At 40.2% G+C, this 22,866-nt stretch overlaps 1 pseudogene; it reads right to left on the minus strand.

The window, feature by feature from the left end:
- The window catches only part of LOC103350640 (keratin-associated protein 13-2-like), a 40,011-nt pseudogene extending 17,603 nt beyond the window's left edge, over window positions 1-22,408 (minus strand).
- Between the last annotated feature and the right edge of the window lie 458 nt (window positions 22,409-22,866).

The following is a 22,866-nucleotide window of genomic DNA, read 5'->3' on the forward strand; positions in this document are numbered from 1 at the left end:
TATAAACATCTCTAATCTGAACTTCTTCAAAATCTGAAATTTTTTGGATTTGATATGATATACCTAGTGCAAAATCCCACACTTGGCTTGACAAGCCAGGTTACAGTTCAAACACAGGAACACTGAACACATGGTATAAAATTACCCTCAGTATATGTAGAAAAGATTTCACTGAAGCATAAATGATTTTTTTTGTTCAGACATGAGTCCAATCTTCAAAATACCTCGTAATGTCCATACAAATATTCCAATGTGTGAAATACTTTTGGACCCAAACATTTGAGACAAAGTATTCTCTATCTACACCATCAGGGTTTTTTTTTAAATGTTATTTAAGTTATACAAGTTTCATGTATTTCATAGATACAGATTTTGGAACATAGTGATACTTCCCTCCTACCCCCCCTCCCACCCATGAACCAAGACTTCTTCCTCCTCCCTCTCCCATTCCCACTCTTAATTTTTCCAAGGATCTATTTTAAGTTTACTTAATGACCATAAGGTTAATCCTACACTAAGTAAAAGAGTTCAACAAATAGTATGAAAAAATAAATAAAATTTTTCCTCAACAGAAGAAATGAGGGTTGTAAACAATCATTTAATCCCAAAATGCCAATTTCACTCATATACATTTCATTTTAGGTACTCTGTTAGTTACTTTGGATCAGGGAGGACATACAGTATCTGTCTTTTTGGGACTGGCTTATTTCATTAAGTATAATGGTTTCCAGTTGTGTACATCTTATTACAAAAGATAGTATTTCATTTTTTAGAAGTGAGTAGTACTCCATGGTGTATATATATATAACATAATTTCTTTTTCCATTCTTTAGTTGATGAACACCTGGGTTGATTCCATATCTTAGCTACTATGAATTGTGCTGAATATGGGGGTACAGATAACTATTTCAGGCTCTGATTTTCTTTTATATCATCAGTTTTTACAATGCATTAATTAAGCCTTTACCATGAGCCAGAATCTCTGTTGTGGAAATATTTTGTTGAATATATTAAAGACTTATTTATAGGGTAGGCATTGTGGGTCACTGCCTGTGAAGCTGGCATCCCATTATGGATACCTGTTTGAGTCCTGGCTGCTCTACTTCCAACTGAGCACCGTGCTAATAACCTGGGAAAAGCAGCAGAAAGAATGCCCAATTAGTAGGTGTCTTGCCCCAACATGGGAGACCAGGAAGAATCGCTTAGCCCCTTGGCTTTATCCTGGCCCAGCCCTGGCCATTGTAGCCATCTGGGGACTGAATCAGCAAAATAAGATGGAAATCCTCTCTCTGTCTCTCCCTCTCTGTCTGTAACTTTGACTTTCAACATTAAGAGGGAGGAGGAAGAGAGAGACACAGACAAAGAGAGATCTTCCACCCATTGTTTCACTCTGCAAATGGCCTCAGCAGCATTGTCTGGGCCAGGTGATGACAGAAGCCAGGAACTTCATCCTGGGCTCCCACATGAGTTACAGAGGCCCAAATACTTGGGGCATCATCTACTGCCTTCCCAGGCACATTAGGGAGATAGGAAAGTAGTATCCAGAACTCCAATCAGCACTTCAATAAGATGCCAGGAAAGTAATGATCGGATGAACACACTGGCTCCTATTGAACATGTTTAAAAAAAAATAAGATCTCATCTTTTCATTAATGCCTAGAGATGTATAATATTAAGAAAATATTTATAGTGTGTGTTCTAATTGGGTTGAATGCATAACTGAAAAAGTAATAAATGCCCATTTAATTATAATAATGATGACCTGGGAATCTTGTGTTCTTGATGTTGAATTATACATCAAGGAAACATCTCTTTGTCTTAGAAGTCAGGAAAAGTTTTCCATAGGTATAACATTTGAAATAGCTTTCAAGAGAAGTACATATGTGATGGTTGGAGATGTATTTTTAGAACCAAAATCTTGAGATATGCCTTAGGCTGCATTGGCTAGTCACTGAGAAAAAAGAAAATAATGAATTGAAGTTAAAACACAAGGTATTGTGGAGCCATTGTCTACAGATTTTTGAGGTTTGATTTAGTGCTACAGGCTTTATTTTTTTTTTTGTTTTAAAGATTTATTTATTTATTTGTTTGAAAGTCAGAGTTGCACAGAGAGAGAAGAGGCGGCGGGGTGGGGGGTGTCTTCCATCCACTGGTACACCCCCAATTCCCCGCAAAAGCCGGAGCTGCGCTGGTCTGAAGTCAGGAGCCAGAGCATCTTCTGGATCTCCCAGGTGGGTGCAGGGGCCTAAGGACTTGGGCCATCTTCCACTGCTCTCCCAGGCCATAGCAGAGAGCTGGATCGGAAGTGGAGCAGCCAGCATTTGAACAGGTGCCCACATGGGATGCCGGCACTGCTGGCGGCTGCTTAACCTGCTATGTCACAGTGCAGGCCACATGGCTTTCTTTTTGATTCTAATTAATTTGTTGAAAAGAATTTTTCTCATTTAAATTGATGTGATATTTGAATAAAATATAAAATTACAGCACACATGTAGATTACAGCACACATGTAGATGACAGCACACATATAGCTCCAATCTATAACTGTTTGTTCTGTTCCACTGATTTAAATATCTATATTTATTTCAATACTGTAATACCTTAATATTCATCTTGCAATTATAATTCTTGCTTTCAATATCATTCTCGCTCCTTTGAATTTTATAAATCTTGGGATTTTAAAAACATTTATTTATTTGAAGGCAGAGTTACGAGGGAAAGAGAGAGATCTTTCATCTCCTAGTTCACTCTTCAAATAACCACAATGGTTAGGGCTGGGCAAGGCCAAAGCCAGGCCCTGGAGCTCCATGTGAATCTCTGAATTGTGTGCCAGGGACCTAAGCACTTGGGTCATCCTCCACTGCTTTTCTATATGCATTAACAGGGAGCTGGATCAGAAGTGGAACAGCAGGGACTTGCAAGCACTCAAATGATTGCCTGCTTCTCAGGCAGTGGCTTAACCTGTTGCACCTCGGTGCTGGGACTAGATTAGTTTGTTTTTTAATACTTGCATTTTTTGGTTAGAATGTGTTGAATTTATAAGTTAGGTATAATAAACATCTTTCAATATATATCTTTCCATTTGTTGGATTCTTCTTTTTGCAGCTTATTGTTTTTAATGTGGGAAACTTGATATCAAAATATATTTTTAGAATCTAAATTTTAACACTATTATAACATATTTTAGATCTAATTTTCCATACATTTTTGTTTTACATGTATAAATAAAATACTTCTCTATAGTAAGTTTATAGATTTATTTTTAAAGATTTATTTATTTATTTAAAAGTCAAAGTTACACAGAGAGGAGAGAGGCAGAGAGAGAGAGAGAGAGAGAGAGAGAGAGAGAGAGGTCTTCCATCCATTGGTTCACTCCCCAGTTGGTCACAACAGCTGGAGCTGCACCCATCCAAAGCCAGGTGCTAGGAGCTTCTTCCGGGTCTCCAACATGGTTGCAGCGTCCCAGTGACTTGGACCATCTTTTACTGCTTTCCCAGGCCGCAGCAGAGAGCTAGGGAAGTGAAGCAGCTGGGTCTCGAACCAGGGACCATATGGGATGTCAGCGCTTCAGGCCAAGGTGTTAAACCACTACACCACAGCACAGGCCCAATTGATAGATTTCTTGCAATTTTTTTCTGTGTAAATGATCATGTCATTTGTGAATAAATAGTTTCACTACTTCCTTGATGATATTTGAACTTCTGTCTTTCTTATAGTGTTCTGAGATCTGCAATACAATGATTAGAAATGTTGTGACCATCTGGGTGATTTTATGTGTGTGTGAGTGCGTAGTGTGGGTGCATTCTCCTCTTCTTACAACATTAGAAAATATGGATCTCTTCAGTTTTAATTACCTGTTGACCAGGGAGATATGTGAAAAATGATGGCTTTTAATTGTCGCTCCCCCTCTTTGCGGAGGAACGACACCAAACCCTGCCTAGGCTTCATATCCGAGTCACGGCACCATTATGTCGCTCCCCGTCTTCGTGGAGGAACGACACTAAGCCCTGCCTAGGCTTCATATCCGAGTCACGGCACCATTATGTCGCTCCCCGTCTTCGTGGAGGAACGACACAGGACCCTGCGCTGTTCTTTTGTCTGCTCGGCCCTCCCCGGGTTTGCTGCTGGTTCTTCCCGGGTTGGCTACCGTCCCTTCCACCTCCGTGGAAGGGCGGTTCCTCCTGCCACATTCCCCACTTCCACGGGGGAGCGGCACACCGCCGGCCGGCTCTCTCGGGGGCTGCACAGGGGTTCCTTCAGATAGATGTTCCCCCTTAGATGTTCCTCGTGCATGCCGTCTCTCTCCTCCTTTATAATCCTCCTCTGCCAATCCCAACTCAGCTGCCCACACGCCGAGCACGCTGCTCTCCTCCAATCAGGAGCAAGTCCTACAGTTTATTGGCTGAACTGGAGGCAGCTGTGTAGAAGCTGTTTTCTTCTCTCCCAGCACCATATTGTGGGAGAGCAGATGCATAGAATAAGTCTTAATTCCAGTAACTTAGTCTAGTCCGAGTTGCTCCCCACATTTAATAATCTAGTTAATTTAGAAGGTATCTGCAGCAACACGTGCTCTGTCATCCCCAATGGGTCTAGGAACTCCCTTTTCTAACTAATCTAAGCTCAAGAAATGGAGTCTCTAAGCATAGCTGTTTACTTATTGATTTTTCCCGTAACAAGATTTCTATTCTGCACTCTTTAAACTTCATTATAAATCAGCTTAGCCTCAATTTCAAAAGACTAAAGAAATCTTTATTCGGGGATAGAAGAATTTTAAGGGAAACAATATTTTAATGAACTAAAATGTTGGAACTATTTTAAATATCAAAATCAGATGAAGTATGAGAATATATATAGATAAATAGGAGAAGTTGAAGTAAAGTAATCAAAGCAGAGAAGAAAAAATGTGTATCTTATGTCCGGGGGGCATCTTAATTCTGTTTACAGTAAAGTGAGATTTAATGATGAATGAGAGACAGAGCTCACAGTATAGGATGGATATCACCAATGTTGGGTGTCATTAAACAAAGATTTATAGTCATTTCATTCAAATTAGGGATAAACGCCTTCTAGTTGGATAACCTTCATCCACTCTGTTAGCTTAGTCACACTGCTTTTCTTCACTCTGCACTCAAACTGCAGAATACATTAACTGGGAAACTTTGTTGACTTCTCACACAGTTATCTCCTTGTTAGATTTTCTTGCATGTTGCAGAACTGCCCATTAACAGCACCGATCACTATAGTAATTAAACAAATTTGGCTAAAATCAATTAACTCTGATGAGTGATAATTCAGAGAAACAGGAACCAGGTTTGGAAATTTCTCAAAGTAGCATATGAATGAGTGTAACTTTCTTTAAAATATAACAAAATAACTGTTCATCATAAATTCCCTAAGACCAGGGCCAGACGAATAATATTTTATCACTGACTGTGACAGACAAACTGCTTGACAATGTGCTACTGAAGCATAACTAATAACAATTTAAAAGTGAAAAAAATAATGGAGGAACAAACCTGTTGTCTGTAATCATTACTGTATAAGAATAAATCAAATGAGTTGATGAAGTCAATTTCATAAAAATGACTCATGATGAGTTTCCTGGGAAACTAAGTATATTCATTTCTAGAAACTAGTACTACATGTTGGTTAGTAGAAATGTGACCACCAGTTTCTGAAAATAACATTCGTTGTGCAACAGGAGCTTGGGGCTTGCAGCCCTATAGTAAAGATTCATAGAATTTGTGAATGTAGTAGAATGGACCAGGAAGTCAACAAGAGAAACTGGAAGTCTGACAGGGACAGAACCTCTGAGAGGTCTCACAGGAATCTGATGGTGATCAAGGTTGCTTTTACACAGACCTGCAGGTCCAGAATCATTATTGGTAAGCTGCTGGAAAATAGGGAACACCATGTCTTGACACTGACAGATTTAGAATATTGCAGAAAAAAATGGGGGCCAGGGAATGGCTCTTTATACAGAAGTTTTCTTTATGCCATAGGGACAATTTCTTGAGTTCTGATGATAAAGTTTTTACACTTAGGTGCTTGTATCCTAAAATAAGATATTATGCTTAGCTACAAGTTAAAATATTACAAAAATTTGGGGGCCGGCTCCCTGGCTCACTTGGTTAATCCTCCACCTGCGGAGCTGACATTCCATATGGGCACCGATTCTAGTACAGGTTGCTCCTCTTCCAGTCCAGCTCTCTGCTGTGGCCCAGGAAGGCAGCAGAGGATGGCTCAAGTGCTTGGGCCCCTGCACCCACATGGGAGACCTGGAGGAAGCACCTGGCTCCTGGCTTTGGATCAGTGCAGCTCCTGCCATAGCGGACATTTGGGGAGTGAACCAGTGGAAGGAAGACCTTTCTCTCTGTCTCTCTAAAAAAAAATGCACAAATTTATTGGCTGATTGTCTTTCCTAATTGTATGTGAATACTTCATTGTATTATTGTATAATTACAAGTGAATCTGTCCTAAATTTATCTTTAAAAGAAAGTTTGGTTTTCTAACTCAAGCATTTACAGGGGACAAACAACACTTTCACATCTGAAATACACAGATAATTTTAATTATGAGAGATAGCTCCTGCTCCCTATCAAGCACCTTTTCATGATAGTGTCTTTATATCTGTTTTCTGAAAATCTAAGATGAATCCTACCCACATTTGGGGAGTTTTACATGAGGATGAGTTGGATTTTTACACTTAGAAAAATCATGAAAATTAAAGCAAAATAAAATTTATTTCCTAGGGGAGCATCTGACTTTCCCATTTCAATTCTGTGAGGAAGAGCTAACAGAAATGTTTACATTTTCTCTCATACTTTCAGTCCCTTTAGATTTACTAGTAAACATCTAAAAATTATTGTCTCAAGCAACCTGGGTTTGATGATGATGGCAGTGATTATGGGGAGGAGGAAAGCAAGGAAGAAGGGCAGGCAGAGGAGAGAATAGGAGACCACACAGTACAACCAAAACTAAAGAAATCAGGAACCATGGCAGCTGTCCTGCGTCTGCTGGCCTGACATAGAAACTGATCCTTCTGGGGCTCGAGTCTCTCATCTATGTATGAAGTAAGTTCCTTAAAGAAATGGCACTTTCATCAAGTCTATAATTCTCTCTGAGTTTCTATATTCTCATTTGTGGGAGGTCCTTAGAAGATAATGAATGAGGGGATTCCAAGATGGCATGTGATCCAGGGATTCTACCAGAGGGAAAAATCTGTTTCTCCACTAACTTTGAGTCTGGTAGGGTGGATTAACAGGGGGCGCAGTACCCACATAGGATTGTGAGGTGCCCTTAGCCTCTCAACACATCACAGGTTTGGTGGAGCACCCACAGGCAGCAGGATTTTGCCTCTCTGTGGATGAGACAGGCTAGTGATCAGGTCAGTGACTGTGACAGCCTTGTGTTCTGAGACTGGATATTCTGTGACTGCAAGACAGGACATACAATATAGCTGTGTCTCTAGGCAGTCAATGTGAGTGGGTGCACACACTCAGAAATCCCCAGTTGCCTGGAATGTGTCATTGCAACAGGATCTGTTTTTTGTTTGTTTGTTTGTTTTGTTTTTGTTTTTGACAGGCAGAGTGGACAGTGAGAGAGAGAGAGAGACAGAGGGAAAGGTCTTCGTTTTTTCCATTGGTTAACCCCCCCTCAATGGCCGCTGCGACCGGTGCGTTGCGGCCAGTGCACTGCGCTGATCTGAAGCCAGGAGCCAGGTGCTTCTCCTGGTCTCCCATGCGGGTGCAGGGCCCAAGGACCTGGGCCATCTTCCACTTCAGTCCCGGGCCACAGCAGAGAGCTGGACAGGAAGAGGAGTGACTGAGACAGAATCTGGCTCCCCGAATGGGACTAGAACCCGGAGTGCTGGTGCCACAGGCGGAGGATTAGCCTAGTGAGCCGTGGCGCCAGCCCATTGCAACAGGATCTCTGCTCACACTTAGAACTACACAAATCCTGGCCAGCACTGAGGCTCACCAGGCTAATCCTCCACCTTGCGGCGCCGGCACACCGGGTTCTAGTCCCGGTCCGGGTGCCAGATTCTGTCCCAGTTGCCCCTCTTCCAGGCCAGCTCTCTGCTGTGGCCAGGGAGTGCAGTGGAGGATGGCCCAAGTCCTTAGGCCCTGCACCCGCATGGGAGACCAGGATAAGTACCTGGCTCCTGCCATCAGATCAGCGCAGTGCGCTGGCCACCGCGCTGGCCGCGGTGGCCATTGGAGGGTGAACCAATGGCAAAGGAAGACCTTTCTCTCTGTCTCTCTCACTGTCCACTCTGCCTGTCAAAAAATAAATAAATAAATAAAAATTAAAAAAAAAGAACTACACAGATCCTTTGTGTTGTTCTTACAGTAGTACAGATGCATATTGCAAGCACTGTGGGCTAACACCCAGGTATTGATCACCTTGGAGTAGAGGAGGGAAGGGTGTGATTATGCCAACAGAGGTGATCATACTCTCCCACCTGCAGACAACAGAGATCTACCACACTCTGGATACTTGCTCCACCCTGGAGCACTGATCACAGCTCCCTGGCCACACTCAGCACATGCCTTAGAGTATTCACAGAATGAACAGACACTCCACTAAGCAACAGAAGCATAGATCAAAGATAAAAACCATCAGAGGAAAAAAAAAAAACAAAAATAATTATCAGAAATGCCTAAAAACAAATGCAGAAATTCAAGAAACAAGAATAAGGAAGACAACATGACCAATCCAATGGAACAAAACAGCACTTAAATATTAGTGAAGATGCAGAGATTGATGATATGTCTGCAATGGAATTCACGAGATTAATCATAGGAATACTCAGAAGCAATGGGAAGCAGTTCATGACTAAAGAAATAAAAACCTGGCATGAACAAAAATTTTCCCATTAAATTTTGATTTTGAAAGGAAATCTAAATGAAACATTAGAAATGAGAAATTCATTGCATCAGATAAAATGTAGAATGGAAAGCCTTAACAACAGCGTTGGTGATGCAGAAGAAATAATACCTGAGCTAGAAGACAAATTTTTGGAAATTTTTCAGTCAGACCGAAAAAAAAAAGAAGAAATTAAAAAATTAAAGCAGTGTTGGTGATATATGGGATACTATCAAACATATAGGTCAGAGGAGTTCCTGAAGGCATGGTAAGAGAGAATGGATTAAAAGACCTATTCAGTGAAATAATTATAGAAATATCCCTAATTGGAGAAAAAAAGGGACATTCATGTACATCATGCACATAGAACTCCTTTTAGATATGACTACAAAAGGCCTTCACCATGACACATTGTAGTTAAATTCTCCATAGTAAAACATTGAGAGTAGATTCTAAAATATGCATGGGACTTACTAAGGGTCTCCAATTAGACTGACAGCTTACTTATCAGAAATCTGATAGGCTAGGAGAGAATGGAGAGAGATAGTCCAAGTTTTTTTTATGTCCCCCAGAAATATTTTGTGTAAGAAATAAAACTTTAGAAACATAGTGATTCTCTCCACCATACTTGCCCTCCCATCCACAATCACACTCCTCTTTCTCCTCCCTCCCCTATTCTCATTCTTATTTTTTATTAAGATCTATTTTCATACACATACGATTAACACTACACTAAGGAAAGAGTTCAACAAGTAGTATAAAAAAATAGTTCCTCAACAGTTGAGACAAGGGCTGATCAAAGTCATTGCATCATAAAGTTTTATCCAATTGGTTGTGAACATCAGGATTTTATTTTTTTCTGCTGTGTAGTACTTCATAGTGTACATATCTCAAAATTTCTTTAGCCAGTATTCAATTGGTGGACATTTGGTTTGAATCCATATCTTAGCTATTGTGAATTGAGTTACGATAAACATGGGGGTACAGATAACTCTCACATATGCTGATTTCATTTTCCTTGGGTAAACTCACAGAAGTGGGATGGCTGAGTCATTTGGTAAGTCTATATTCAGATTTATGAAGTATCTCTATACTTTCTTCCACAGTGTCTGCACCAGTTTACATTCCTAACAACCCTGGATTAGGGTATGTTTTCCCCATTTCCTCACCAACATTTGTTATTTGTTGATAGCTGCATGAAAGCCATTCTAATGGGGCTGAGGTGAAACCTCCTTGTGGTTTTGATTTGCATTTCCCTGATGGCTTGTGATCCTGAGCATTTTTTCATGTGTGTGCTGGCCATTTGGATTTCCTCTTTTGAAACATGCCTGTTTAAGTCCTCTGCCCATTTCTTTCTTTTTTTTTTTTTTTTTTTTTTTTTTTTTTTTTTTTTTACAGGCAGAGTGGACAGTGAGAGAGAGACAGAGAGAAAGGTCTTCCTTTTGCCGTTGGTTCACCCTCCAATGGCCGCCGCGGCAGGCGCGCTGCGGCCGGCGCACCGCGCTGACCTGATGGCAGGAGCCAGGAGCCAGGTGCTTTTCCTGGTCTCCCATGGGGTGCAGGGCCCAAGCACCTGGGCCATCCTCCACTGCACTCCCTGGCCACAGCAGAGAGCTGGCCTGGAAGAGGGGCAACCGGGACAGACTCCGGCGCCCCAACCGGGACTAGAACCCGGTGTGCCAGCGCCGCTAGGCGGAGGATTAGCCTAGTGAGCCGCGGCGCCGGCCCCTCTGCCCATTTCTTAACTGGGTTGTTTTGCTGTTGTTGAGTTTCTTGAGCTCTTTATATATCCTGAATATTAATCCTTTATCAGTTACATATTTTGTAAATAATTTCTCCCATAGTATTGGTTGCCTCTTCACTTTTCTGAGTGTTTCTTAGGGAATGCAGAGATTTCTCAATTTGACGTAATCACATCTGTCAGTTTTGGATTTGATTGCCTATCCCTCTGAAATTTTTTCAAGAAGCCAATGTCCTGCAGGATTTCTCCAATGTTTTCTAATAATTTGATGGCATTGGGTAATAGATTTAGGTCTTTAACCCATTTTAAGAGAATTTTGTGTAAAGTAATGCTTCATATTTCTACAGGTGGAGATCCAGCTTCCCAGCACCACCTGTTAAAGAGACTGTTCTTGCTCCAGGAATTGATTTTAACTCCTTTGTCCAATATAAATTGGTTGTAGATGCATAGGATGATTTCTGCAGTTTCTATTCTGTTCCATTCATCTATCCGCCTGCTCTTGTCCCAGTACCAGGCTGTTTTGATTATAACTGCCATTTGTATGTTTTGAAATCAGGTATCATGATAGCTTTGGCTTTGTTTTTGTTGTATAAGACTGCTTTAGCTATTTGGGGTTCCATATGAATTTCAGCATTAATTTTTCTATATCTGAGAGGAATGCCCTTGGTATTTTGATTGGTATCACATTGAATCTGTAAATTCTTTTCAGCAGTATGGACTCTTTGGTGATATTGATCCTTTGAACCATGAACATGAAAGATTTTTCCATTATTTTATGTCTTCCTCTATTTATTTCTTTAACATTTTTTAATTCTCATCCTAGAATGTAGGCTCTATGGTTGGGTGACGGCGTTCTTTGACAAGAAGCACCAGAGACAGTTTCAGTGAACATGTCCATTTATTAGCATTTAGGCACAAGTTTTATAGGGCAGACAAAGGGGAGTGGCTAGCTCAGGGTAGCAATAATAATTCTATAGGATAAAGCCAATACTGCAGCAGCTATGCTTCTCCAATCAGCTTGAAGGTCATGTAGCCCGTGAGACTTCCAGGTGGTCTTATGTGTCTGTGCCACATCTGGGAGCTGTTTATTTAGCTGACAATTACAGGGACCCTCAACAGGAAGCGGGGATGGGGGAAATGTGCCTGGGGCCCCTGCCACCTGCCAGCACACAAGACATGGGTGGGCCTCAGTATGCTGAGTCTTCAACTAGGGTTTTTCCCAGGTGGGCATAGTGTGCCATGCCCTCTTGACCACCTGCAAAGGCTAGGCATGCAGTCTTCCAACCAGACACAGAATCACTCGCACTAGAGTTCATTCGCAACCTTGGTTAAATTTATTCCAAGGTATTTGATTTTTTGTAGCTGTTTTGCATGAGATTGATCTTAGAAGTTCTTTCTCATCCATGGCATTATCTCTGCATACAAAGGCTAGTGATTTTTGTGTGTTGATTTTATATCCTGCCACTTAACCAAGTTCTTTGAACTGAATTCTTCAGTTTCAATAGTTTGTTTTTATTTCTCTTTAAAGTCTCAATTTCATGTGAAAATTTTTCATTAATATTATGTATGATTTCTTTAGTTCATGGATTTGCTTCTGATTAATTCTAAGTAATCCAACAATCAATTTTTTGAATTTTATTTCTGACATTTCTTCAATCTCTTCATCTTTTTTTTTTTTGACAGGCAGAGTGGACAGTGAGAGAGAGAGACAGAGAGAAAGGTCTTCCTTTGCCATTGGTTCACCCTCCAATGGCCGCCATGGCCAGCACGCTGCGGCCGGCGCACCACGCTGATCCAATGGCAGGAGCCAGGTACTTCTCCTGGTCTCCCATGGGGTGCAGGGCCCAAGCACTTGGGCCATCCTCCACTGCACTCCCTGGCCACAGCAGAGAGCTGGCCTGGAAGAGGGGCAACCGGGACAGAATCCGGCGCCCCAACCGGGACTAGAACCCAGTGTGCCAGCGCCGCAAGGCGGAGGATTAGCCTAGTGAGCCGCGGCGCCGGCTCAATCTCTTCATCTTAACATTCAAATGTTTCAGTGTTGTGTTTCTTTGAGGGCTTCATATTGTCTTTCTTATTCTTGTTTCTTGTATGTCTGCATTTATTTTTAGGCATTTGTGGGGGTACTGTTTTTTAATCAGAGGGGAGGTTTTATCTTTTCCATTGGTGTATTCTGACACTCATCCCCTCTTCTCAGAGGAGACCAATGCCTGGGCACTAGCCCCAGTGGGTACAATATTTTTCCATGCTGCCACAAGAATCACACAAAGGATCCATTCAGTCCTCTGTGTTAGCATGCATCCTGGCACAATGACTCTCACCAGGGAATCAGGGAGCCCCAGTGTTTGGAGCCACCCACTATGACTGCTCAAAGACCCAACCACACCCTGCACCCTCCTACACATTACTGTCCTAGCACACATAGTCCCACTGTCAGGAGCACCCAGCCCTCTGTCAATTCTCTTAGCCAGATTCAGGCATCTCCTCTTTGCTGGTTTTTGGGCAAAAGGACATGAGCAGATGCAGCTGTTGTGTATGTACAAAATGACACCCACCCTTCTTGGCTAGTCAAAAGAATGCTGCTGATGGGATGGTTGGGGAGAAAAAAATGTGCCTCCTTTTTATCCTTCTAGGTTGGCAGGTACACTGTACCATACAGGGCTCCTAGCTGGACCCCTGCCAGGCTCTTCCCAAGGCTTTATCACCAGTGGCTTGGGCTGCTGCAGTCTCATCTTACGTCATTCTCCAAAGCTCTCAGATGCTGGGGTCCTGAGTAGGCGGGTCTACACCCTTCAAATAAGTCCACAGTGTCATTGTGATTTGGGTGGAATTTACTCTGGAGCTTTCTCCCTAAATTTTACCCAACATTGTACTCTGTCCGCTTGTTAAAACTATCTTCTCTTACACTAAAGCAGCAACCTCCTTCTCTATTTCACCATCTTGGAACTCAATCCAGTCCAAGTCTTAAGAGACAAAAAAAAAAATCTGTAAATCCAGAATACTGTACCCTGCAAAGCTCTCATTTATGGATGAAGGTGAAATAAATATTTTCTATAACAAAAACAAGTTGAAAGAATTTGTCACACACATCTGCCTTACAAATATGCATAAGGATGTGGTACACACAGAAACATAGAAGCACAGTCATCATTATGAAAGAATGTGAAGGCAGAAAATCTCTCAGTAAAAGTCTAAAGGAAATGCAAAGTAAACAATAGGAATAATTATGAAAAAATGTCAAGGCCCAGTCATTACTTATGAATAATGACTTTGAATGTAACTGGTCTAAACTCTTTAATTAAAAGATACAGTCTGGCTAATTGCATTAAAAAAACAAGACTCATCTATTTGCTGTCTACAAGTAACACACCTCATCAACAAAGATACATGCAGCCTGAAAGTGAAAGGATGTAGAAAGATATTTCATGCTGTTGGAAAGCAGAAATGAGAAGGTGTAGCCATCCTAATATCAGACAAAAACTGTTAAAAGAGACAAATAAGGGAACTATGTAATGATTAAGGGAAAAATTCAACAGGAAAATGTGACTATAATAAATTTGTATGCATCCAATGGCAGGGAACCTGGTTTTTAAAAGAAATATTAATGGATCTAATGGGAGAGAAAGACTCCAATTCAATAATAATGAGGGACTTCAAAATCCCACTTTCATCAATGAACACATCAACTAGACAGAAAACAACAAAGAAACAACAGAGCTAATCGACACTATGGACCAAATGGATCTAACAGACATTTACAAAACCTTTCATCCCAGAGTTGAGAGAAAAGGTAGAAGCATTCCCACTAAGACCCAGAAGCAGACAAGGATACCCACTCTCACCATTGCTATTCAATATAGTCCTGGAAATTTTATCTTTATCAAGGGATATAAACTGGAAATGAGAAGTTCAATTTATCAGTATTTGTAGATGACATGATTCTATATATAGGGTTACCAAAAGTCTCCATTAATAGACTATTGGAACTCATGAAAAGATTTTGGTAAAGTCACAGGATACAAAATAATGCACAAAAATCAATAGAATTTGTAAACAAAAGATATTTCCATGGCTGAGAAAAACTTAACATATCATTCCCATTCACAAAAGCTACAAAAATCGTAAATACCTTGGAATAAATTTAACCATGTAAGTCCAATATCTCTAAGATAAAAAATACAAGACATCAATGAAAGAAATAGAGGAAAAAACAAAAAACCTGGGGAAAATCTTCCATGTCCATGGATTGGAAGAATTAATATCATCAAAAGGCCCATACTACTGAAAGCAATATACAGATTAATAGCAATCCCAATCAAAATATCAATGATGTTCTTCTCAGATCTAGAAAAAGTGATGCTCAACTCTTATGGAAATACAAGAGACCTCAGATAGTCACAGCAATCTTACAAAACAAAGACCAAGCCATCACAAGATTTCACAAGCCAGATTTCAAGACATACTACAGAGCTGTTATAATCAAAACAGCCTCATACTGGCAAATAATATATTGTAGACCAATGAAACTACATAGACACTCCAGAAGTCAAGCTGCACGTCTACAATCAATTTATCTTTTACAAAGGAGATAACATCAATCCCTAGAGCAAGTACAGTCTCTTCAACAAATGATGCTGGGAAAATTGGATCTCCACATGTAAAATTATGAAACTTTACACAAAATTCCATCAAAATGGACAAAGAACTGAATCTACGACTATGGGTTCAATGCTAATAAACTAGCAATGTATAGTCAACAAATTGTTTTTAAACAGAAACAGGTGCAGTGGTTTGGTATCTTCCTTGATGGTTTGTGGTTTATTTCTGGAATGTAATTACCACTAATAAAATGAAGCAAATAAGCCGGCGCTGTGGTTCACTAGGCTAATCCTCCGCCTTGTGGTACCGGCACACCGGGTTCTAGTCCCGGTTGGGGCGCCGGATTCTGTCCCGGTTGCCCCTCTTCTAGGCCAGCTCTCTGCTGTGGCCAGGGAGTGCAGTGGAGGATGGCCCAAGTGCTTGGGCCCTGCACCCCATGGGAGACCAGGAAAAGCACCTGGCTCCTGCCATTGGATCAGCGCGGTGTGCCAGCCACAGCGCGCCAGCTGCGGCGGTCATTGGAGGGTGAACCAACTGCAAAGGAAGACCTTTCTCTCTGTCTCTCTCTCTCACTGTCCACTCTGCCTGTCAAAAAAAAAATGAAGTAAATACATGTGTTTTTCTTTCATTCCAGTTTTGTACATTTCTTAAGATACCCTTGCACATTCTTTTTGTCTTTGCCAGATTTTATGAAATTATGGAAACCAGTTATCCTGTAAGTGTAAGAAATTGGGACATCTTTTCCTCTAAGCATCCATTTTCCTCTGTTTAAAACTATTTGATTTTTTTTTTCAAAAAAGTATCTCCCACAGGTGTATTTAGCAGCCTAAAGGGGCTGGACATCACAGAGGATATCTGGCAGTTGATCTCATAACAGATCCACTGAAAGCCACTATAGACAGAGAAGCTCAGCGGGCAGGTGATGGGAGAACAGAGGTTAGTGTTGTGGACCAGAATGCTGGGGTAAGAAGAGCCACAAGATAAGCTTCGGTAGTGCAGGTATCCCCCAAAGGAGTGAAAGAAGTTTATCAGATTAGCAGTTGTAGGACATGTTGATAGGAGATGTGAGTTCAACTGAGTAACATTGAGAAAATTTTGATGGTTAAGATCATCTTGTGTACTGGGTAACTAGTATACTCTTTATCAATAGGTGTAGCATAGTAGAACTTCAATTACTTCATATTTCACAATCTCTTGTCATATGTGTGAATTATTAATCTTTGTAATTGCAAGTGATGCTTTACCTGTTATATTCATAAATGCTACAATTAAAACACAAAGCCAAAAAACATTCCTACATGGAAAATTCTAGCAGTATTGGTCAGTAGCATCCATCCTGTCATAGCCAGGAAAGTCCCACCTTTCATCCTTGATCATAACTCCATTTGATGCTCTTCCTGTTTCAGCTTTGACATTGCTTATGTCACTTTGCCTTTGTGTGAAGTGATCAGGGTCACAGCTTTGCTTTTTTCAAGGATCCTTCTAATGAATTATTCCAATTATCATCATATTTATACTCTCTAAATAGATAGATAAAATAGAATGGGAATGATGATTCAGATAACTATTCTTAAAAATTTATTAATTTATTTTAGAGTAGGAGTTAGAAAGAGAGAGAAATAGAAAACTTTCAAATGCCTGTACTATCTATCAATAGTCAGGTTGAAATCTGGAACTGAAGACTCAATTCAGGTCCACAACATGGGTGTCAGGAAACTTACTCTTCAGGAATCAGGACATGGAGATAAGTATTGAACCCAGGTATTCTGATATAGTATGTGGATCTCTTAAATGTTCTCTTAACCAGTAGGCTGAATGCCCACCCAAGTTAGTTATTTAATAGTGTATAAATAAAAGGATATAAATCTTAAGAATAATGTGAATATCTTCTCCCATTCTGTCAATTTCCTTTTTACTTTGTTGAGAGTTTCTTTTGCTGTGCAGAAGCTTCTTAGCTTCATGTAATCATGTTTGTAGACTTTCACCTTTGAACTGTGCTTCTGAAATCTTATCCAAGAAGTCTTTGCAAGACCAAAGTTTGCAGTTTTTTTTCCTATTTTCCCTCTAAGATTAATATCTGGAATATATGAAGGCCCCAAAAACACAGCAAAAAAATAAGCAACCCAGTTAAGAAATGGGCTAAGGATATGAACAAACATTTCACAAAATATGAAATAGAAATGGCTAATAGATGTATCAAAAGATGCTCAGGATCACCAGCCATCAGGAAAATGTAAATAAAACAATAAGGTTGGAGGTTCACCCTAGTTAGAATGGCTATCATCCAAAAATCAAAATCAAATGTTGGTGAGGGTGTGAGAGGAAAGGTACACTAATCCACTGTTGGTGGGAATGCAACCTAGTACTGCCATTGTGGAAGACAGTATTGCTATTCCTCAGAAATCTTAAAATAGCTATCATATGACCTAGCAATTCTATTCTTGTGAAATTACAGAAACAAAATTAGCTTATGAAAGAGTTATCTGTACCCCCATGTTTATAACAACTCAACTCACAATAGCTAGGATATGAAACCAACCGAGATATGTATAAACAGATGACTAGATAAAGAAATTGTGGTATACATACACGATGGAATATTACTCGGCCATAAAAAAGATGAATATGTTGTGTTTTGCAACAAAATGTATACTGCTGGAGACCATTATGCTTAGTGAAGTAAGCCAATAAAAAGTCAAATATCATATGTTTTGCCTGATTTATGGTATCTAAAATACAGAGTATAAAAGTAATGTATACAGGGGCCAGTGCCATGGCTCACTTGGTTAATCCTCTGCCTGTGGCACCAGCATCCCATATGGGCACCAGGTTCTAGTCCCAGTTGCTCCTCTTCCAGTCCAGCTCTCTGCTGTGGCCCAGGAGGGCAGCGGAGGATGGCCCAAGTGCTTGGGCCCCTTTACCCACTTGGGAGACCAGGAGGAAGCACCTGGATCCTGGCTTCTCATAGGCGCAGCACTGGCTGTAGTGGCTATTTGGGGAGTGAACCAACGGAAGGAAGACCTTTCTCTCTGTCTCTGTATCTCTCTCTCTCTCTCTCTCTCTCACTTTCTGTAACTCTACCTGTCAAAAAAGAATAATGTATATAAGCAAAATTGACATTTTAAGATTTGATTAGTGTTTATAGTCCTTGTCTTACTCACGAGGAACAGTGTTTTTTTTTTCCTTTGTGCTTGTGCAATTCTTTATTTAGTTAAGAGTTAAGCTTGTGATTATTAAGAAAATTGAAAGTATGTCATTGTAATAATTAAAATTAAAATAAGTAGGAGGGAGAGCAGGTCAAAGAGAGGGTACACTAGGAAGTATAATTAGGCTCTTAAAACTGTGTATATGAAATGCATGAAATATTCTCTTTTAATAAATAAATTAAAAATTAAAAGGAGAAAAAAGAATAATGCATTCTCAAATTTAAGGTACCCAAACAATGAATGGATGAGTACATGTCACGTAGCTCCACACTGATTTTCTATTGTCACATTATATAAATTATAAGTACCTTAATTAGCAATAATTCCTTGAACACAAGTTCTTTCATATTTCCTTAATTTGTTCCTTTTATTTAACATTCTTACAATTTCTCTCTTGTATTACTCATATCTTTTCTTCTTAAGTGAGTCTCCATGTCTTAGGAATTTTTTATCCTAATTTCCTTACAGGACTGGGACCTGCTGTGAACCCATATTCCATTAAGTGTTTTATTTCCTTTTGTGTAAAATACCTACAGCTCAAGGAATATGAGTTTCTCATTATTCCTGTAAATGTATAAAGAATAATAGATAGGGAAATTCTTCAAACTCTGTGTTTTACCTATTTAGAAAGATATAATATTTTGTTATTACTTTAGACATTATGAACATATTACATTGTTTTCTACAATACTTGACCTCTAAATTAAAAATGGTGACATAAAATGTAAAAATAAAGTCCAAAAATTTGCACTGAAATATAAATCAAATATTAATTTGTGATATGAAAAGCTTGTTTTGCCAGCTCTCTTTGGAGTCTTTGATCCAGCAATATGAAACCCCATATCTCATGAACCTCATTAATTCTCACCTAAGATAATTGGCTCTCTCCTTTTATACACATGTAAAGAATTAATTATATAGCGAAGTACTCAGTGGGATGAAGCAACATAGGCGGTTTTGCCTCCCAACAATGTGAATCAAAGAAAGTTATTCAAACTTCTACGTAAATTGTCCATATAACCTAATTTTTTTCCTATTCAGTTGTGTTTTATGAGTTCTTTATTTTTCTCCTTTTGTCAGAAAACAGCAAGGCTCCATATCTTTTGAAGGAAATACACTATATACTCCACCTGAGATTATTATTCATATAAAGTCTCTGCATGAAATGTAAGGACTCCAAGAAATTGCAATTTTGGAGAGGAACATATTTAAAGCTCAAAATATGTTAATTTTTAAAAAAATTATTTGACAGGTAGAGTTATAAACAGTGAGAGAAAGAGATAGAGAGAAAGGTCTTCCTTCCTTTGGTTCACTTCCCAAATGGCCGCTTCAGCTGGTGCTGCACCGATCTGAAGCCAGGAGCCAGGTGCTTCTTCCTGGTCTCCCAAGTGGGTGCAGGGGCCCAAGCACTTGGACCATCCTCCACTGCCCTCTTGAGCCACAGCAGAGAGCTGGACTGGAAGAGGGGCAACCGGGACTAGATCCTGGTGCTGATATGGGATGCCGGCGCAGCAGGTGGAGGATTCACCAAGTGTCCCACAGCCTCAGCCCCTCAAAATATGTTAATTAAGATGCACCAATTTATAACAGATTTCTAGTTTGCTTCCAGAAACGGTGACTTATAACCTAATCACTATAAAAGAAAAGAAAACTTGGCTCACTGCTTAATCCTCCGCCTGCGGTGCCGGCGTCCCATATGGGTGCTGGGTTCTAGTCCAGGTTGCTCCTCTTTCAGTCCAGCTCTCTGCTGTGGCCCCAGGAAGGCAGTGGAGGATGGCCCAAGTGCTTCGGCCCCTGTACCCACATGGGAGACCAGGAAGAAGCAGTTATCTCCTGGCTTAAGATCGGCGTAGCTCCAGCTGTAGCGGCCATTTGGGGAGTGAACCAACAGAAGGAAGTCCTGTCTCTCTGTCTCTCTCACTGTCAAATAAAGAAAAAAAAAGTGATTTAAGCAGCTGAAGTTCACAATGAAATTAACAGCATATATGGAAGCCAGAATGTGTGAGTTTATTAGATTTTTGTCTTTTTGATTTCAATCTATTTTGTAAATAAAATACATGAACCAGTTCTTTTTTTTTAAGAGTTTATTTATTTATTTGACAGGTAGAGTTACAGATAGTGAGAGAGAGAGAAAGAGAAAGGTCTTGCTTTTCCGTTGGTTCACTCCCCAAATGGCCGCCACGGTCAGAACTATGCCGATCCAAAGCCAGGATCCAGGTGCCTCCTCCTGGTCTCCCATGTGGGTACAGGGCCCAAGCACTGTGCCGTCCGCCACTGCCTTCCCGGGCCACAGCAGAGAGCTGGACTGGAAGAGGAGCAACCGGGACTAAAATCCGGCGCCCATAGGGGATGCTGGCACCGCAGGTGGAGGACTGACCCAGTGAGCCATGGAGCTAGCCCCAATGAACCAGGTGCTATTACTTCATTAATTCTAATCCATCTTAAATATTGATTTAATTAAATAATTTAGCAATTTCTTTGTTGAATTTATTCACATGATTTATTTATTCAATACAATACTGCAATATCTGTAACAAACATGGTTTTTTTTACCAGTATATGTAGATGAAGTAAATATATACAGTGAGTGATCAGAGTCAGAGATTTTGCTGAAGATAATGAAGATTAAAGATACTTTGTTTAGAAACTGGACATATTGCTCAAAAGATTTGGACCCTAAACAAGCCAGATCCATAGATTGTTGTGTAACCATAAAACTGGTAACTCTTAGAGAAGGTTGGACATCTTGGTCTGAATTCGTAATCTACAGAAGGAAAGCCACAGATTCCATTACTCATGGATATGAAGTCCTCAAATTCATGGCCCTGATACCCAGTGCAAGTTGTACGGCAGGGACTGCAGAGTGTGCAGAATTTTAACACAGGAGGAGAGCATTTGGAAGAGGCTGGATGAAGCACAGGGTATCTGGCAGCTGGAGAGCTTACAGCAGGTTTCCTGACAGTCACTGAAGAAGGAGGAGCCCAGCAGACAGAGAGGACAGTGGTGGTTAATTCTGTGGGCCAAAATTCTGTAGTAAGAAAAACCACAGGAAGAACATTGTTGAACTGGCAGGCCTCAGGAGAGCAGGAGCAAAAGTTTCCAGGGTAATTTTGTATGCATGTTGACAGAAGTGAATTCAGCTGATATAAATGAAGAAGTTCAGAGTTTCAATATCACATTCTGGAGACAGGTATTTTTATACTCTTAGACACCTACTTTCTGCACATTCAACTTTCCCACACCTGGAAGCCCTCATTTCTGTATTGCAATTCAATAGTATTTTCTGTTATGGCAGATGAATAATTCTCTATCCTATCTATGTGGGTGAATTCATTGTGTTATTATGGCACTAAGCCAATGAACTACTCCTATGGCAGCTCTGCTATGACTTGGTTGCATTAACGCCATACAATCATAATGAGAAGCACCCCTACTCATCTCCTCCGAGAAGACTAATGGCACCCTTGCTATATATATTTGCCCAATAATGCATAGCCCTAAGGTGTGGTTTGAGACAAAGATCATTTTGCCCTATGTCACTGGAAGAAACAACCATTTATGAGCAATGATTTTCCTTCGCTAAAGTTATTTGATACATATTACATTATATATTTCTGCTTGAATCTATCAGAAAGGGGGAAAATAAATAGAATCAATGGAATGAGAGACATAGTGGGTCACAGATATGCAACAGGTCAAGTGCTTAGAAGCAAAATCTCTAAAGAAGACTTTGAAACAAAGTCACAATGAATATCAGTTTATGCACATGTGAAAAGACTCAAAGAGTCAGGTCATCATTTTTTAGAATAGCAATTAAGATGGCCATCACCCACTTGAGAGCAATTGGTTCAATGCACTGACTCTGACTGCTAATTCCAAATCCTGTTAGTGCAAATCCTGGTGATGGCTCAAATAATTGGGGTCCTATCACCCACGTAGGAGGCCTCCATTGAGTTCTGGGCTTTCTGCTTTGGCCTTTGCCCACCATTGCCATTGTGGACATTTGGAGAGTGAAGCAACAGATGGAATATTTCTCTCTCTCTCTCTCTCTCTCTCTCTCTCTCTGTCTCTCTCTTTCTCCCTCCCTCTCCCTCTCTCCCTCTTCCTCTCTCTCCCCCCTCTCTTTTTCTCTCCCTCTTTGTGTCTTCCTCATAAATAAGTATTTATAATATAATATTTTTAAGCACAGTTAGATGATCTCGAGTTAAGGGAAGATAAGTGTTCTAACAATTCTTCCCTCTGTGTAATTCAAATAAAAGCAGATTCCATATCAACATAGTTCACAAATTTTCATATATTTTGTTCTTTTGTCATCTAATTCATCCGGAGATTCTTCTGTTCTGAAACAACTATCAAGAAGTACCTTATAGACATGCTTACCTTTCCCATCTATCAGACATTTTCTCCTTTATTTAAAAGCATGTCTTCTGAGCTCCTATTTAAGAGTTTTTT

This window comes from Oryctolagus cuniculus, chromosome 4 (genome assembly GCF_051225735.1).
Source record: "Oryctolagus cuniculus isolate XC-2025 breed Fujian yellow rabbit chromosome 4, ASM5122573v1, whole genome shotgun sequence".
Classification (NCBI taxonomy): domain Eukaryota; kingdom Metazoa; phylum Chordata; class Mammalia; order Lagomorpha; family Leporidae; genus Oryctolagus; species Oryctolagus cuniculus.